This window comes from Macaca thibetana, chromosome 14, assembly GCF_024542745.1.
Source record: "Macaca thibetana thibetana isolate TM-01 chromosome 14, ASM2454274v1, whole genome shotgun sequence".
NCBI classification, from domain to species: domain Eukaryota; kingdom Metazoa; phylum Chordata; class Mammalia; order Primates; family Cercopithecidae; genus Macaca; species Macaca thibetana.
Genome location: NC_065591.1, coordinates 77611090 through 77627886, shown reverse-complemented (window position 1 = coordinate 77627886; position 16797 = coordinate 77611090). Strand labels below are relative to the sequence as shown.

Genomic DNA, 16797 nt, shown 5'->3' with positions numbered 1-16797 from the left:
TTGTGAGGGATTTACCCCCGTCACCCAAACACCTGCCATTGGGCGCTCCCTCCATCATTGGGATTAAATTTCAATATGAGATTTGGAGGGATAAATATGCACCATAGCACCTATTGTTTTTAGTTCTTCTCTTCCTTTACAAATGTGTTCCCAGCTGTCACTTAACACCTGTGTGACCTTGGATATGCCGCTTAACCTTGCTGAACATCAGTTTTCATATCAATAAAAGGGTGGGCTGGACATGGTGGTTTATACCTGTAATCCCAGCACTTTGGGAGGCTGAGGTGGGTGGATCACTTGAGGTCAGGAGTTCAAGATCAGCCTGGTCAACATGGTGAAACCCATCCCTACTAAAAATACAAAAATTTGCCAGGTGTGGTGGCACATGCCTGTAATTCCAGCTACTCCAGACACTGGGGTGGGAGAATCACTCGAACCCAGGAGGCGGAGGCTGGAATGTGCCGAGATTGCACCACTGTACTCTAGCCTGGATGACAGAGTGGGACTCCATCTCTAAATAAATGGGGGATTATGATGATACTTATTCCTACCTGCTTTAGCTACCTTCTAAGAAGAGTTGTGAAGAGTGCATGTGCTGCAGTACAGTGTAAACCCCCAACATTGTACAAATGGGAGCTGGTATTATTGCTGTGGGCCAATATCTTCTTCACAACAGGAACCAGGTCTTAGGACTTAATAGTTGTACCCATTGTGCCTAGCTTAATCCCAAGCAGGATACTGTCATTAAGGAAGGAGGGAGGGAGGGACAGAAAGAAGAAAAGAAAGATTTTTGTTAGGTTTTATACCCTATTTTCCTAATTATCATTCTCTCCTTCACTGTAGCGATGTCTTACGAAAAGTGTTTAGTTTCTAAAAAGGCTTTGCACTGGGCAGCAGGGTGACATTTTTCTCCAATAGTCTGCCTATTCATCTCTTTCTCCCTAAGCTAGCTTGGTGATGGTGTTGGCATTCATTTTGTCATTTGATTTTATGTCCATAAGAAAAAAAAAAAAAAAGGAAGGCAGCTGACAGATCAGAGTCCAAATGCCTCATTTTACAGGTGGAGTCACCCAGAGAGATGAGTGAAACAAAGAGTTTTGGTTTTTAGTAACAGAGTGAAGACCAGAACCCAGATCTTCAACTGCACCTCTCGGCAGGGCACAGGCTGACCCTAACTTATGAAGTACCGGTGATCATTTGTGCCTGCCTTTGGAGGGGTTTAAGATTTGATTAATACTATAAAGCTCTTGCCCAGATCAATGCAAGGATTTTGTTGTTCATGAGGGTATAGGAGAAATAGATTTGCTGATACTATAACATCATACTTTCTGCCTGCTCTCCACACTTTATTTATATAAGCTTCTAAATTGGTATCATGTAAAGAGTAAAAATTCCTTTGTAACCGATCTCATTTCACATCAAGTTTAACAACATTCTATCTTGCAAAGCTCGGTATTTGGGGTGCGTCGGGGTTTGAGGGAAACCTCAGCTCCTGTTTGCATCTTTGGGTTCCTTTGCAGGGCACTATGTACCTGCACCTTTCTTCCCCCTTTTCTGCTTCTCTTCCTGTTATGTCAGAACTTTGGAGATAGGTCGACCTGAGTTCAAATCCCAACTGTTGCTTAGAAGCAATATGAATTTAATGAAGTCCCTTGAGATCCATGAACTTCAGTTTCCTCATTGGTAAAATGCAGATGATGTTGACTACTTTGCTGGTTTGCCTTATGGTGTAGAGAAAATGTGTGTAAAGATTTGAAAAGGTATTGGAGAAAGATTAAATGCCATTTCCTTCTCTAATTCTTTAATAAAATTCAAGTCCTACCAATTAATTGCATTAATTTAGTTTTTTATTATAATACATGCATATAACTTTTAATGTTATTAGTAGTGAACAAGGCTTTTTGGTTTTCTATGTAATATCACATTTTTCCTTGCTGCCTTTCATCTGAATTTCCAGGGCTTGAGAATTTTCAGAAAGTTTAGTGTATAATTTATTCCTTCTAGAGATTTTCCTTCCTTTTGGTAAAAGAAAAAAACCACATAGCAAGACATCATTTCTAACTTTGAATTGCCTTTTTAAGAACTATGGTTTGGTTGGTTTAAAGAGAGGTTTCTCAGGGACAAATTTAATATATATTTTCAACTCTGCAAAGATTACATTACAAATCTGAATAGCTATATATTTTTTCCTAATAAGGCAAAGGCTTAGGTATAGTTTACTTTCTTTTTTTAATAGAGAAAACATTTATTGAAAAAATACATTTCTGGTCTTTTGGAATACCACTATAAAATGAATGTGGTACTTTGATGGAATTTGGAACAATATCACCAAACATTGAGTGGCAGGCACAGGTCGGGTGTTGGAAAATATAGAGGAGATGAACATGGTGTCTCCTCCTTCCAAGAGAGCTCAGGCTGATAAAGGAGAAACTGATAAGGAAACAGACAGTTGCTATATAATGCCGAGTCCTGTGAGACCAAAGAGGAGGAGACTCTAACTCCACTTCTCAGGAAGGGACTAGACTCATCTTCCGAAAGGAGGTGACACCTGGACTCTGTCTTGAAAGATGACTAGGAATTTAAGAAGCTGGAAAAAGACCTTGCGGGCAAAAGGAGCTCTATGTTCCAAAGACAGAGGTGTGAAAGGTAAGTTTAAAGAACTTCAAGGTACCGTGTAGGAAGAAATGGAAAGGAAGTCAGGGTGTAGATATGGAGGGGCTAATGTAACCCTGAGTGGTCTGAATTTTATCCTGAAGACAGTGAAGCCATTCACTGTACCTCCCAGGGAGTCTTACACTGGTAGAAGACCTTAGAGGTCAGAATTGAGCCCTCTTATTTTTGCAGATGTGGAAGCCGAGACCAAGGAAAGGGAAGTGAAACCCTCATGGCCATACAGGGAATTAGTGGCTGATAACCTATGTCTTTTATACAGTGGAAAGTAGGGAGCCGGGAACCTTCCCAAGGACATTTCAGTGTTGGCCTTATGAAGGCAGATTCTCATAGGAACATTTGGCCAAGGATTTATCATGGGGAATGCATGGTTTGGGCTAATGACCCCAGCATGCCTTTTGCATATTATTTCCTTTAAAGGAAAGGCCATCACTAGCAAGAAATGCTCTTTGGCTATTTTTAGGCTGTGTGGTAGGGGGAATTAGTGGAATTCCTAAGGTTAGCTCCAGCTGTTTTTCTCCAAAAGGCCAGCTGAATATTTTATGAAATTTGTTCACTAGGGCTTTTATCCTTCTGTGAGGCATTGTACTGTGTCTGAGCTCAGGCTAGCGTGAGATATAAGTAAGGGGACAAAACTGGGGCTGGGCTGGTTGCTGTCCATTTTGATATTTAATGTTAAATGGAGTTTTAGATATGGTTGGTCATTCTCCTGCCTTCGTACACATAGTGAAGTTTCTTCTGGAATATGACAGCTATCATGAAGGATGACTGGATTTTGCAGATTCAGAAACATAATGCCTGGGCAGAGTTGGTACTGACTGATTGTTGTAACTACCATGTAATAGCACCTTTTACTCATTAATATCACCTTATAGGACTTCATAGATAGCAAGTCAGATATTCCTTAAGACTTCTTCAATGGGAGCATGCTTGTGGCTATTTGTTATCTACGAGTAGAATAGTACTTCCTATTGTGTCTCAGGAACTATATATCTGAAGGCAGGTGAAGTAAAAGCATTCTTCATTTCTTCTAGACTGTACTATGAACCTTTCCTTTTACCCAAATTTATGGGTATCTGCTTAGAGATCATGCTATGTTAGGAGAATGGATCAGCTGGGCACGTGCCTGTAATCCCAGCACTTTGGGAGGCCAAGGCGAGTGGCTTGACCTCAGGAGTTCGAGACCAGCCGGGGCAACATGATGAAACCTTGTCTCTACCAAAAAATAAAAAAATTAGCCAGGTGTGGTGTCATGTGCCTGTAGGCCCAGCTGCTTGGGAGGCTGAGATGGGAGGATCACTTAAGCCCAGGAGGTGGAGTTTGCAGTGATCTGAGATTGTGCCACTGCACTCTAGCCTGGGTGACAGAGCAAGATCCTGTCTCAAAAAAAAAAAAAAAAAGTGTAAATATAATTGTATAATGTTTTGCACTTTATAAAATGTCTTTCCGTACATGGTCTCATCAGCTCCCTGTAGTGATTCAGCAAAGAGGGTAGGCAGTGGTTAGTCTGAATTTTAGAGATGAGCAAACTAAGGCTCAAGCAAATGCTGTCTGTGGTCACCAAGCTAGTGAGTGAGTTATTAGATTTCAAACCAGATCTTGTGACTTTAAATCTTACATTCTTTTTCCTTCATCAAACTGCCAACTAGACTGAGGGAAAAGGGCCAGTTTCTCCTATAGCATAAAAGTGGTTCAAGGAATGCCTTGAAAGCAAGGGAATTCTGTTGCATACACAACCAAAGAATGAAGGAGAATCCACAGCATGGGGTGTCTAAACAGGATGGAATAAACGTGAGCTTTGCCCCCCAAGCTCTGAAACAACAGTTGTCTGAGCTAGAACTCAGTGACATTTAACTAACAGTATGTAACTTATGCTAGTGAAAGAAATACTAATTATTACTTTATTACTGTTTGTTGGGATGAATAGTTGTTTACATTCATTTACATTCATTAACCAAAGACAGTGAGTCTTGCCAAGTTTCCATTTTAAGAATTGTATTGAACACTGATGATCACAAAGAGATCCAGTGTGCTTCTCCCCTGCTCTCTGAAGTGTGTAAAGATGGAGCACAACCTGCGCATGACTGTATGGCAGATTTACCTGAATGTGTGTTCAGAGTTCTGAGCTAATGAATCTGGGAATGGCCAACCTGGAGATCTATTCCTTATCTATGAGGAATGTCTGAGTCCCCAACTGTCCTGTGAAATGAGGTCCTTTCTTTTGGGTTAAATGATGGTTGCCAGGTGGAGGTTGTTAGGGGAAGGGTGCTAAGTGAAAATGCTATATAAACTGTGTGTTTTTGCAAGTGGTTGTGGTTCTCCTGCCCAGCCTACCACCATGGGCCTGTGTGGTTATTCTGTCCAGCCTGCTGCCACTGGACTCTCTCCCCTGCATATAAGCCCCTGATAAAACCTCATGTTTCATTTGCAGGCTTTGGGTCTCTTCTTCAGCCTCTTAAACTGGGTGCCATCCTTGTTGGAGTCAATAGGGGTCTGGCACAACTCAGAGATGGACTCAGAGATGAGTAAGTAACACTGTGTCCTCAGACTGTGTATTAATTTTCTATTACTGCTGTGATGAACTTAGGGGCTTAAGACAACACAAACTTATACAGTTCTAGAAGTCAGAAGTCTGAAATGGATCTTACAGGCTAAAATCAAGAGATCAACAGAGCTGGGTTCCTTCAGGAGGCTCTAGGGGAGGATCTGTTTCCTTGCCTTTTCCAGCTGCTAAGGCTGCCTGCATTCCTTGGCTCATGGCGCCTTCCTCCATCTTCAAAACACATCACTCCAACATTTTCATCCTCATATCTCGTCTCTCTCCTTCTGACTATCCTAATTCCTTCTTATAAGGACCTTGTGATTATATTGGGCCTCATTAGATAATCTAGGATAATCTCCCCACAAGATTCTTAACAATGATATCTACAAAGTTTCTTTTACCATGTAATGCAGCATATCTTCAGGTTCTGGGGATTAGGATGTGGACATCTTTGGAGGACCGTTATTCTGCCTATCATAGAATTAATATATTTATGGAAGATGACTTGTCAAACTTTTTTGTACAGCCCTTTTTTTGGCCTTTTCTATATTCCATTGAATTTTTTTGCTTTTTTTCTTTCTGATCTTTTTTCCTCTTCTTCATTTACTCAATAAATGAGGCACTTGCTGTATGCCAGGTACCCTGCTATGTGCTAGAGACACAGGATACCAAAGCCTTTCTGCCTACTGCTGGAGGAAGCTAGAGGAGGGCTGTTACTGCAGAACCAGAGACCAAGATATCAAACTCTTGGCTTTTGATTCTCTGAAGTTGGGGTCCAGGACTAAGATGGAAAAATTTAAGGGAATTCTTGTGTTTGAAGAATGAGATCCTTTCACCCAACTTTTCTCCTACCAATACCCCATCTCAAATTTAGAAGATTTAAAAAACTCTCCTCAAAGGTCTCTGCAGTGGAGGGTGGGAGTGTGTGTGCTTGCAGAAACCAAGAATTTGACTCATTCTTAAAATGGTGTGGGAGGTTAGAGGATAGGAAACAGTCTAGTGAGGTAAATAGAAAAGGTAGCAGCAGTAATACTCCAACCTTATAATGGCATGGAAAGGTGATTGAGTTAGTGAAATGTTGGGGATTTATTTATTGTCATTAGGTGTTTATGGAGCACTTATTGTGTCCCAGGCCATTTTACTTACAATATAATGTCATCCTCATGGTAACCCTGTAAGGTAGATCTGTTTTGCTGCCCATGTTGAATAGATGAAGAAACAAATGAGAGTCATTAGGGAAACTGCCAAAGAACTAATAGATTCATCCACTTCCAATTATCTTTTGACTCCAAAGCTACAAGTGCATTCTACTATATGACAACACTACTTCTACTGAGGGTATAGAAAATGAATATGGCAGACATTATTTACCTGTATCAGTTTCAAAATCAGTGTCTCTTTAGAGGATGGAGAGGATCGAGAAAGATCTTGCACACAGTAGGGGCTTGATGCATCTTTAATGGGGCAATTTGGCCTGACCAGATGGAATTGAGCAGGTCTGGGACTAGGGTGAGGCAGGTAAAGTGCCTAGAGCACAAAGTCTTTGGAGACAAGGTCATGCAAGTGCTGATGCTCCCTGACGTGAGTGTCTTTTTAATTATGTGCCCTGGGTGTCTTACTCTTAAGGAGACACTCATTCTCAGAGTGCTGCAGGTGCAGAGTGCTGAGCTCACGTGACCTTGCCTCTTTATGTTTTGTGCTCTGGGTGCCTTGCTTGCTTCACTTATAGGTCCTGGATTTAAGCAGAAGCTAGAAGTGGGAGAGAACTGGTTAAATTGTTTTAATTCTGGCTGCCTATTACAATCATCTAGGCACCATTCTGAAAAATATCCTAGGTGGGAGTCTCACCCCAGGCCATTTAAATAAGAATTGTTGTGGGGAGAGGGAGGATGAAGAGACCTGGGCATTGGTGTTTTTAGAAAAATCTTTTCAGATGATGCTAAGGTACAGCCAGTTTTTGTAACCCCCGAGTTAGTACATTTGGGGAGAGTCCCTCATTCCCAGTCTGGTTAGGAATGTACATGATTGTACCAAAAGTGAGGCTTTCTCACTTTGAGCCTTTCTGTGGTCCTTTTAAAGTCTGAGCTGGTGATAGCTACAGTTCAGTTAACTTTATGATCCTGAGTTTAATTCCAGCCTAGTTAATAAATCAGCTAGTTCTTCCACTCCTTTTTTGAATTTGAAACCTAGAAAATAATTAAATCTGGTATTCATCTGTAATTTGGGCTGTTATCAGTGTTTGGCTTTCAGGGGTGCTGTGAAATGCAGCCCAAACCATTTACTAGCCAGTTTGCAAATCCTTATTTATGTTGAAATTGTATATGTCCTAGAGGGTAAAGGAGATCTCTGCATGTCCTAGCTCCAGCGTTAGGCAGTTGTGTGACCTTAAGCATTTGCTCTATGACCTTTTTCATCACAGATTCCTCATCCACACAAAGAATTGGTTATGACTCTATGATTTGACTGTTAATTTATTTTCATGTGTTTTCTCTTGTAACAGCTGAAAACAATTGATATACAAATGTGCACGTTTAACTTTGACTAATTGCTGTGCTTCATCCAGTCATCAGCCATTTCTGACGTATTGGGAATCCTTTATAATTGTGATTCCCAAAGTTGGCCAAGCATCCACATCATGTGGGAACATTTTAGAAAATGCAGATTCCTGAACATCAGCTCTAAAGAGTTTGGTTCAGTAAGCCTTGAGCAATGTCTGGGAATCTGCTGCTGATCAGCCAGATTTGAATACTGCTGGCTGTTGAGGCAATCATGAATATAATGAAAGTGATGGCACTCCCAATTTAGATGTCACTATAGAGTGTGCTGTTGACAGAGATCGTACTTCTCTTCAAAGAAGCCTGGCTCCCCAAGAGTACATTAAATCCTCTGCTTAAAAGTTATAGCCCACTGCCCTTCTGCTCTGTGGGACTTCTTGGGCTTGTTCGGTATGTGCCCTCCTTTCCAGAATCTAAACTCTCTGAGGGAGGGGACTGCATACATTATCAGCACTTTTGGTGCATACAAATTACCCTCTTCCAGAATGAGATCTGGGACTGGGGTGGATGCTGCTATTCCAAGGAGAAAGGTTTCTCTCTGGTATTTTGAACTTAGGCAAGCCTCTTGGTGCTTCACAAGCTGTGTAGTTAATAAAAGCCCATGGATATGGTGGCTTTTGCAGCAGCTCCCTGCAATATCAGAACTCTTTTCTATGTGGCTTAAAGTCCTTCGTGATATGTTATTAAAGATAAGTCACCCCTTTTGTAGACTGCCATCTCTCTTCTACATATGATTTGAATTTTCAGCCCAGGTATGAAGTTTAAAATGAACTTTCAGCGGCCCATTTCCTCAGATCCTTTCTTTCTTGACTGTTTTTGTTTCTTAGAATCCTGATCAAGAAAATATAGATTAAAAGGGTGGTTCTAGCACATTTATCAAGACTGGCAAGCATGAAAAATTCAGGTTCAAATTCCCCCCCTTGACACTTAAGGCCTCTTGGGGTCCAACCTTGGTCACTTGCCCCATTTACACCCTGTACTCCAGTTACCAGCCTTCTTTTTGAACACCTTTATGGTTTCAGGGTCCAGTGCTCTTGCCCAGAATGCCCACCTCCTTCTCTAATGCAGCATTCAAGGTTCCCCTCATTTTATCTCCTTCTTAAATCTCTGTGGCCTACCTGACACTTGGTGTGTGCCTCCTTTATCTGTAGCTGACATACTTGTATTATGGTTAGTTGTGTGTGATGCTGTCTCCTCACACAGCCCATTATCTTGCCCTTGGTTGGGGCTTGGTTAGCGTATTTTATTCCTGTGGGTATTGTAAGTTTAAACCTGTGGCCTAGCAATTGCAGAAAATGAGCTTTTCAGAAATCCAGGGATATTATTGTTAGGTTTGAATATGAGATTAAGGAGCAGGGGGAATTGTCAGATAAGGTAGTCTTTCTACTCATCTTTCCCTCTTCATTCATAATTTGAGACCACCAAGCCAGTTTCCAGAAGATACTAGCTGTCTGCTACTCAGCCTGGACCTGGAGGAGATGGATGAAGTAGAAAAATGGCTTCTATCTTTGGAAGAATCTTCACAAAAGTGAAAGCTTTGTATTTTGAGATGACTGTCCATTTTTAATTTTCAGTTGCTCTATAAAAAATGGCAAGTGCCAGGCACGGTAGCTCACACCTGTAATCCCAGCACTTTGGGAGGCTGAGGCGGGCAGTTCACAAGGTCAGGAGTTTGAGACCAGCCTGGGCAACGTGGTGAAACCCCGTCTCTGCTAAACATACAAAAATTAGCTTGGCATGGTGGCAGGTGCCTATAATCCCAGCTACTCGGGAGACTGAGGCAGGAAAATCATTTGAACCTGGGAGGCGGAAGTTGCAGTGAGCAGAGATCACACCATTGCACTCATTGCACTCCCACCTGGGTGACAGGGTGAGACTCCATCTCAAAAAAAAAAAAAGACAACCTATTGGATAGCTTATCCTTTCTTATTCTATCTATATCCTTTCATTTGTTCACTTCTTTATAAAGAAGTTCATTTTATTTGTTCATTCAGCTATTATTTTTTAAGAGGCTACCTTGAACCAGTCACAAGACAATGCCTTCCTCTCAAGAAGCCCCATTTAAGCAACACATCACACTGAATAATTTATGTGTTTTTTTAAAAATAGAGCACTGAAGGCTCTGACTATACAGAAACAAAATATTCATGTAGCATTGTTACCCAATTGTGCGTGGACAAAGTCTGCTTTTCATATAAACACATTTCTGTGTACGCATATTACAAAACATTTTGATTGGGCTTAAGCATATAAAATATAGGTTCTTTTAGTAATAGTTTCTGGTTCGAGGGATTGATACCATTCTAAGAGGCTAGCAGGCGTGTATAAATACCTGCATGGTGACACAGATGCCTTTTTCCCCCTCTATCTCATGCTTGTCCTCTTTTCCATGTCTATCCATAAATCAAACCCAAAGGGCCTGATCATTTTCTAATTCCTAACAAGTTGTCGTCCTTAGAAGAGCATGCCATGCCTTGAGGGCTGATGCATGTTGCCCATGAGAAATGACAAAGTCAAATGTACAGAGGGAGGAACAGCAGGGTGAAAAGAGAACTGTCTAGGAATCAGGAAACTTGGGTTCTAGTCTCATCTTTGCCCCTAACCAGCTGTGTGATCTCTCTGAGAAATAGAGGACTAGTGATGCAGTGAAAGATGAAAAATAGTGGCTTCAGAATCTTAAGCCTTGGGTTCAAATCACATTCTGGTTGAGTGGCCTTAGTCAAGTTATTTAACTTGAGCCCCAGTGTTCTCATCCATGGGGTGTGGAGAATACCTACCTGCATGGTGGTCAGAGTGGTTAAACTGAAATATGTGTAAAGGGCTTAGCACCACCTGCTCATTTTTTCAGTCTGGAGAGAAATGACCAAGATCATGAGAAGCTTAGAAAACATGTGAGGAACAGTTGAGGGAACAACGAAGTTTTTCTTCCCCTCAACTAAGAAGAGGTGGGGAGAGCATGACATCTTTTTTGTAAACTATTATGCGCAAGGGAGAATAAATTAAATGTGGTTCAGGAGGGCAGGGTAAAATGGAGCCAATGGGAAGAACTTAGGGGCAAGTCCAACCACGTGAGCCTGAGAAGCAGAGCAGCCCAGCTGTGCAGTTAGCAGCTTTGGGCATGGATGTCCTGGCGGTGTGATCTGATGATCACTGGGCTGGTACACTGGAGGGAAATCTTTCTGCTGAGAGGTAGGTGAGCAAAGACTCTCTGATTGTCACATTCAATTTGTTCCATCTTTGGCTTCTCCTTCCATCCATCCTTTGATGCTGCTGTGATCCTAGGAAGTTTACAAAGTATTTAGTTTTATGCACGATGGTTTTGTAAGTGTTCCGGTGAGATGAGCCTTCCTGTTGATCAGGGCCTTTTTGTCTGGTGGCATTCTCCCCGACTCAAGCACATTTGTTACTGCTCTTCTGTTGCTGCCCAGATTTTTTTTTTTTTTTTTTTTTTTTGAAGCCTTCATTCTTGATGTCATGGGACTGTCAGAACAATTTGCCTCTCTTCCGAAATCCTCATCATGTGAGAGTCACCACTTATGTAAGTTTTACACTCCTTCCCTGGGTGATCTGTATAGGCTTTGGTACAACAACCCTGTCTGGGAAAGGAGAAGATGTGCTATCTGGGCCCCTCCTTGCAGCAGAGCCTGCTGGGAAGGAAATTTTGTTGTTAATTAGACTTTAACCTGGGATTCGAATTTTAATTGGAATTAGGGTCAGAAGCCCAGATCCACTCTTTGTTGCCATCAAAGGCAAGCACAACTATTTGGGGCCTTAGTTTTTCTCTCCAGCTTAACTTTTGGACAATTGACAAGAAGAGTATTGGCATTCATAGATGTGGCATGGCAAGGCTGACACATGGAAAATATGAATTAAGCACAGTCCACATTTGGAGTCCTCCAATTTCTCTTTGTGCTGCTGTTTCTACTGCTGCTCCTTATCCTTCTTTGTCCTCTGCAGTGTCCTGAATTCTCACCAGAGCCTCACAGTAATCTCCACAAGGAAGAGAATATACCCATCATATGCATGAGATAATCAAGACTTAGAGAAGTCATTCAACTTAGTCAAACCACAGAATGATGTGAAAGATCTAGAGCTGGAACACATTGAATAATATGGACCTAGTTTTTCATTTATGGACCCTAGAGCTACGTTCATGTTCAGGGGGAAATGGAAGCTCAATCACCTTCCACCTGTTTTCATCATTTTTTTTTTTTTTTTTTCATGAATCCTTGAGTGCCTAGTAGAGGCAAGACAGTGGCAAGAGCTGGGGATACAAATCACTGGGAGACACAGACCTTGCTCATAAACTGGCAAGAGACAAACATGAGTAGGTAGCGATTTGAGACTGTGTGATGAGTACTGTGACTGATGAAGTCAGGTTCTAATTGAGCACATAGGAGGGGCTTGGAGGGGTTAGGGAAGACTTTTGTGCAGTAAGTGACATGTAACTTGAGACCTAACAGGTATTAACAGGGAAATGGTGTTCCAGGATGAAGGAACAGCACATACAAAAGCCTGAAGGCAAGAAGAACTGGAAAATTTCACAATGGCTGGAGCCTAAGGAAAAGAGCTTGGAGAGTAAAGCAGGTGGTAGTTCATGGAGAGTCCTACAGACCACTTAAGGATTTTGAGTTTTAGTCAATGGTCAGTGGGAAGTTGGTGAAGGATTTTAAGCCTGAGTATGTGGCTTGGTCAGAACTGGGTTTTAGAAAAATGACTCAGCATCGTGCTGAATGGAGGATGGGTAGGAGAGGCTGAACCCAAGGAAAACTTGCCGCAGGAGCTCCTCCTGTGAACACATCAGTAATATTTGTGAACAATGGGTGTATTCACTCCTACCCTCCCTTTCTTACTGAGGTTATTGTGAGGCTCTGGTGAGAATGCAAGACACTGTAGTGGCCAAAATTCATCCCTCACAATTTAGCGTTGAGGTTGCCCCCATTCTGACTGCCAGCCCTAGGCTGGTGAGTCCCTTATGCTTAAGCAGAGAATGAGGGTCCACAGAGAGAGGGGTTTTGTTCTGCCTCGCTGATTGGAGGAATCTGTGTGGAGAGGAGAATTAAATGAGATGTCAACGTTGGGTTGGCTTATTCTGACACAACCATCAGCAAATGCCAGTCAGACATAAGCTTGGTGGCGAATGCCCCCCTCAGCCTCACTCTCCTCGTGTGAAAAACACAGATAAGACCTACCTTGGGCTGGGTGCGGTGGCTCACGCCTGTAATCCCAACACTTTGAGAGGCCGAGGCCGGCAGATCACTTGAAGCCAGGAGTTCAAGACCAGCCTGGACAATGTGGCAAAGCTGCAACTCTACCAAAAATACAAAAATTAAGTGGGCATGGTGGTGGGTGCCTGTAATTCCAGCTACTTCAGAGGCTGAGGCATGAGAATTGCTTAAACCCAGGAGGTGGAAGTTGCAGTGAGCTGAGATTGTGTCACTTTACTACAGCCTGGGCAACAGAGCCAGACCCTGTCTCAATAAATAAGACCTACCTCAGAGTGTCTTTATGAGGATTCCATGAGATGTATGTACAGCGCCACACGTGTAAAAGGGAGCAAGTAAATGTTTGCTGCCTTTTTATCTGGCTTTCCTTAATGCTGCTTCATCTCAGAATAAAAGCCAGAAGTCTTAGTGTCCTCCCAAGGCCTAATACAGTCTGACCTGTGTCCTTTCTGGCCTCCTCTCCTCTTGCTCTCCTGGGGCACTCTGGTGTACCAGCGCTGACCGCCTTGCCATTTCTTGAATGTGCCAGATATCTCCCACCGCAGGACCCTGGGATATCTGCATGGCTTGTTTCCTCATTGCTGTCACATTTCTGTTCAAATATCACCTTCTCAATGAGGCCTACTCTAACCACTCTTTAAAATTCCAACTCTCCCTGAGTTATTACTCTCCTCCCTTCCCTTTTTTTTTTTTTTGAGACGGATTCTCGCTCTGTGGCCCAGGCTGGAGTGCAGTGGCGGGATCTCAGCTCACTGCAAGCTCCGCCTCCCAGGTTCACGCCATTCTCCTGCCTCAGCCTCCGGAGTAGCTGGGACTACAGGCGCCCGCCACCTCGCCCAGCTAGTTTTTTGTATTTTTTAGTAGAGACGGGGTTTCACCGTGTTAGCCAGGATGGTCTCGATCTTCTGACCTCGTGATCCACCCGTCTCGGCCTCCCAAAGTGCTGGGATTACAGGCTTGAGCCACTGCGCCCGGCCCTCCCTTCCCTTTTTTGTTTTCCTCCATAGTTCTCATCGCCTTCCAATGTGTTATAATTTATTTGGTATTCAAAAACTTATTATATTTTTATTATTTAGTTTGATCGTCGTTTCCATCCATTGGCATATGAACTCCACAAAGGCGGGAAGTTTTTCTATCTTGTTCCCTTGCTGCACCTCCAGTGCTTAGAATAGTGCCAGGCCCTCAATAAATCTTTGTCAAGTGAGTGAGGGAAACGTTCCATTAGCTCCCATGCTGGACGTCGTCCAGAATATTAGGAGTTGGGTGAGCACCTCATACTGAAGGGTCTTGATTGCCCTCTGAGGGCTCTCCTACAGTTTGGCTGGGCACTGACTCCTGCCTACCCAATTAAAAGGAAAGGGTTCCAGCCCCTCACTCCTTTGTGAAGTGGGAACATTGCCCTTTGCCTCACTAACAGCCTATTTTAAGGGAGAAATTTTAACCCTTAGAGGCTTTGACACAGAAGCACTAGTTAGCTTGTATTCTACTTGAAGGTGTGGAAGCCAACATTGCCCATTTCAGCAACCCTGCCAGTTACCACTGCTAGACGACCTAAGTTTTTTTGTTGTTGTTGTTTTCTTCCTGTCCACCACTCCTTGAATTTAAAGTCTCACATTGAACCAACCAAATGGCAGTGTAAGGCCTCATTGGCAACCTGGGTCCCAGAATGTGGCCTAAATCTATTTGCTTGCCAGCCTTTGAGATCTAAGGAAGTTACTGCACATGAAAGAAAGGAAAGAATTGAGATAGCCGTCTTCTGGTGATATTCTATATTTGGATCAGGTTCATTTATTCATTTGCTCATTTGTTTATTTGTTCATATTCAGAGACTGACAGTCAAGTAGGAGAGACTGAGAGTAGATCATCACAGCAGTCGATGTGTATTTGGAGGAGAAAGATTTTGTATTAGCAGGTTCCTGCTGCACGAGTGTCATATAACAACTCCCAAACCTCAGTGGCTTCCAACAACAAATATTTAGTTTTTTCTTTTATATCTATAGGTCAGAGGGGATTCCTGCTTCAGGGGAGTCACTTTCAGGTCTGTCCTTGTATCTCTTTCTGGAACCCAGGATGAAGAGGCAATGGATAATTGGGACAAGCTCTTCTCATGGCATGTGGCAGGAGTACAAGAAGCCAGGTCAAACCACAGAAGCACATTTACAGCCTATGCTTGTACCACATTTGCTAACATTCCATTGGCCAAAGTGAGTCACAGGCCAAGCCCAACATTAGGAGGGTAGGGATGAATTCTTTGCTTACTGTAGTGGGAACATGATAGTATAGTTCTGTTACAAGGAGGGAGTGAAGAGTTAGGAATAATCATTGAATCTGCTGCAGCTTTAACTAGGGGTATGGAAGTTACGGAAGGCTTCATGGAGGTGGTAACTTTGATCTGTCTTGAAGGGTAAGTAGTTTTCAAGATGAACAAGCAGGTAGTAGCATATGCAAGCACATGCAAATTAAAATAAAATAAAGTAAGGTCTTAATATTTATTTGAGTAATTACTGTGGGCAGTATGCAAAGAGCTAGAGGAAATTAAAACAAAGGTCATTAGATTCCCTGTCAATGAAGCCCAAACTTCATGGGGGGAGATCAGAAAGAGACATAATACAAAAGAAACATATTACTAAATATAGTCTTATTCAGCTGGATGGAACAAAAGTGTAAACTCAGAGAGGAAGCTAGAATATATTTTTAGTAGCTATTTTTGGTACAGAATGCAAGACATGTGCTCTTTTTATATTCATTATTCCATTTAATCCTTACAATCTGTGAGGAACAACCTAATGTCAAGTACAAATGAGAAAACAGCTTCACAGTGGTTGGTAACTTGCCCAATTACTTATAGCTAGCAAGTGGTAGAAGGATAACTTCCCAGTAATTCTTTTTTTCAAGTAATTAATTTTTATGAATTTTGTTCACTAGTGTACATAGTCTTTTATTCTTAAGCGGGGCTGCTTTAACATTTTATTTTATTTTATTTATTTATTTACTTTGATAAGGAGTCTCACTCTGTAGCCCAGGCTGGAGTGCAGTGGTGCGATCTTGGCTCACTGCAACCTCCGCCTCCTGGGTTCAAGCGATTCTCCGGCCTCAGCCTCCTGAGTAGCTGGGATTACAGGCATGTGCCACCACGCCCAGCTAATTTTTGTATTTTTTAGTAGAGACGAGGTTTCACCATGTTGGCCAGGCTGGTCTTGAACTCCTAATGACCTCAGGTGATCCATCTGCCTTGGCCTCCCAAAGTGCTAGGATTACAAGCATGAGCCACTGTGCCCGGCCTGCTTTAAAATTTACTAAAGGTTTTTAGTGTGTATATGCAGCACTGCACTTGTTGAAAGTGCCCCAACCTTGAATAGATCACGTCCGAATTTCTGTAGGGCTGTGTCATTCTTCAGTTCTCACTTCCTTCCCATTACATATGTATTGAAGATGCCTCAAAGAAAATGGGATTCTTGTGCATTGTGCAACTGAAAAATCCTCGCTTTGGATGGTAAAGTGTTTTGAAATTTTGCCTCTTCCTTTCCCCCAGTTTATATACACACACAGGTAGGTGTTTTTCCCCTGAGAAATGAAGGCAGACAAGCTTGTTAGGTTCCTTTAGGCCCAGAAAAGGTTAGCAGTGGGACTGGATGAAGAATAACAATCTCACTCTTCTGCACACTATCTCTACCTAATACTAGTTCTCCTCTTACTATGGAGCTCATATATGGTACAGTGGAATGTTCCTACTTGTAAAGAGGTGAGCATTAAAAATTTTTATTTCTAATTTCTTGCCTGACCACTGGAATCACATATCCCTGAT

At 42.3% G+C, this 16797-nt stretch overlaps 1 protein-coding gene across 11 annotated transcripts in view; it reads left to right on the top strand.

Moving 5' to 3' along the window:
• SYTL2 (synaptotagmin like 2) overlaps nucleotides 1-16797 on the top strand; it is a 161740-nt gene that overhangs the window by 81109 nt on the left and 63834 nt on the right. Inside the window, exon 2 of one of the 11 annotated variants that reach the window (XM_050755777.1) lies at nucleotides 5102-5195. The exons of the other annotated variants lie outside the window; for them this stretch is intronic. The gene's annotated coding sequence lies outside the window, so the exon portion shown is untranslated. The remainder of the gene's footprint in view (nucleotides 1-5101; nucleotides 5196-16797) is intronic. 11 annotated transcript variants of the gene reach the window in all.